Below are 2,914 nucleotides of genomic sequence, written 5' to 3'. Positions count from 1 at the left end.
AAACGTTCGAATTTAGAAAACGACTATTATCAGAGTATAAGACTTATAATGGATATAGAAACGATTTAGAGAGAGACCAATGTTTGAAAAATACTTCTTGGGTTTTTTAGCCTGAAGAGCTAAGACAGATGATTATCAGGCTGCATGGCAAAAAAGTCTTATTTTTACCGAAAAAGAAGAGAAAGAAAATGAACAAACTACCCGACCTATACACGTACGTACATTTTTAAGAAAATGAATTCCAGAGAAAACTTGAAAAGCAGCAACGTAGGACCGCTCTATTTCAATTTGCTTTCAAATAAATTTTGGAGCATTTTTCCAGCATCCAGTCCTCGAAGTTAACCTTAGGATCGATTAATTAACAGAAGCCGTGTTTTAACTTCCAGTGAAATTAGATAGCCTTACAGGAGATTGTAAAAAGTCTCTTGATAGGTATCCAAAACATCATCTATTCTAGAAATCGAACTTGTTTTTTTGTTTGTGATTTTCTTTCGTTTTCGAGTGCGATTTGTTTTGAATCGCACACATTCACTTAATAAAAGTTCGAGCTTTCAATGCAGACCAAACTTATGTAATATGTATTAATACTTGAGTTATTTACATTGGGAAAAGTCGGGACAGGGTGTCATCCGGGCGCGACGTCGAATTTTCAACACTCTTATCTGCAGATTTAAAGAAGCAGTCGCCGCTCTCGGCAGAACTGACGATATCCAAGTTAATAAGATCGAAATGAGCTCTTTCTTGATCCCAAACTGGCTGAAAAAGACGCTGAAATTTCCTTCATTTTTAGTTCGTAAGCTCTTTCCACGTGCAAGACTGATAGAAAATTCATAAATTTTAATCTCTGAAAATTATTTGTAATTCAAATGAGTTTTCCGACTTTGAACAACGGGTTGAACACTAACGACAATTTTTATGGTCGGATGTGCAATCGTAAGCAATAATTGGCTATTTATAAGACTTAATAGACTCAAATAAAGAGGTAAAAATATCATTGCAACCGTAGCAGTACCACAACTGTTGCTTGAAGATAACTCTTCAGTGATTAAAATCGTTGTTCAGATTCAACTTAGACTCGGAAACAGCGCTTGAACAGTAGCCCTGCGAAGAGCTACGGCTAAATTCCAGATTATCTCACTTACTTCTGTTTTATTTTATTAACCGTCGGCTCGCTCAAACTCCCTGTAATCGCGATAATTTTTTTTCGATTCCCTTGCAATTTCCCGAGGTTTCTCTTTTATTTCATACTACACCTGTCTCGACGAAGAAAATTACGGTTGAAGGAATAGGTGTATTTTTTCCAATTTTCGATAAAGGGTGAAAGGAAAAGAAAAAAGGAAGGGAAAGCAGAAAGGAACGTGCAATCGAGCATCAACTAACAACCTATCGCTCATCCTCATGAGGGTCATTTCTTTTGGGGTACCAGCGGACGACCCGTACGTACTTCAACCTCTAAAGAGAATATCAACTGTTGACTTACTCTCTTGACTTCTCTAAAACAAAAATTGGCTCCAAGAGACCGGTCGTCACTTATCCCCTGTGGGGGGAGGGAGAGGAGTTAGGCGATACAGATGGCAACAATGGTCATAATCAATACTACAAACATAAAAATTGCGGTGCGAAAGGCTGCCTTCCAAAATCTTCGTTCATAGATCAATAACAAAACGGGGCAAGAAAATCCTCTATGTCAAGTTTTCAAAGGGATTGTTGAGGGTCGAAAGTCCCCGAAGCACGACCTCTGTCTAGGAACTGTCAGATACTATGCCAACGAAATGTTGCGCGTAGTTCTCTGTCAACGTTAAAATTCTAATCATATTTTGTATGGTATCGTCGGATTGAGCTACGCGTGGATCAAGCGATCTGTTATAGAACTGGACACATCAATTGTCAAGGAATATGATATGTTTTTATTCTTTTAGTTTTGTTATGCAAGGTAAGCTCATAATTTTAAGAACCAGATGTTTCTTACATCAAAATACAAGTCAGCTTCTATGGTTTAAAGAAAAAAACATTACTTCAAAGTAAATTTTGCCGCAAATTAAAGTCAATTATTTCAAAGGTTTCAAAGCGTGGAGTGCATTTTGTTGTAAGGTTGCAGAAAAAGCGAGGAGGAACAGCGAACATTCCAACACCAAAATCAGCCACCGCTTAAGAAACGACAAATGTGTTGGTTTCGGTGCGAAGCTGACGTTGACTGCCGACGAGGAAGATGACAAATCCATTTAAATCATCGTGATGAAGCAGAAGAACCAGCCGAGAACCCAAAACCACATTTCCATTGAATTTCTTTTTAATGGCTGTCCTTAACTACTCTGTTGTTCTTGCGTCGGATCTGTTCTGTTGTTTATTAACGACGCCTTTTGAAGAGAAGCCTTTTGCATTCTTGCTTTATATCTCTTTTGAAGAAAGCATAAGCTATAGGGTTTATTCCAGAGTTAATGACTTCAAGAGGTATTTTGTAATGAAAATCATAACAATATTTATGACCGGTTAAAAGTAAATAACTGCAACGCATCATTATTCCGTAACACGATAGAAACACACACGTTATCAAAGCCACCCATTTTACTGCTGACGTGTTCTGAGCTTTAGCTCTAGCGACCACATGATTAAACTGCAATTGCTTAGCTAAAGTGCGATCTATAGAGTTCAGATTGTAAACAACAAAAAACATGGAGGCAAGAAAAAAGATTAGATATACGCACAAGATTACCTCGAAAAGCAAATATAAGTAGCCGTCTATAGTCCTGGCACGATCGATTGCACCAAGTTCAATCGACACTATAGTAAGAGTGAAAAGAAAAGGAATTCCCCAAGATGTTAGAACCATTTGAATGACTCGACGGCGCTTCATAAAAGTCAAGTATTTCAAAGGTTTCACCACAGCAACATAACGTTCCAGTACTAAGCCAAC

This window comes from Pocillopora damicornis, chromosome 5, assembly GCF_964200805.1.
Source record: "Pocillopora damicornis chromosome 5, jaPocDami1.2, whole genome shotgun sequence".
Taxonomy (NCBI): domain Eukaryota; kingdom Metazoa; phylum Cnidaria; class Anthozoa; order Scleractinia; family Pocilloporidae; genus Pocillopora; species Pocillopora damicornis.
Note: the sequence above shows the minus strand (reverse complement) of the source record.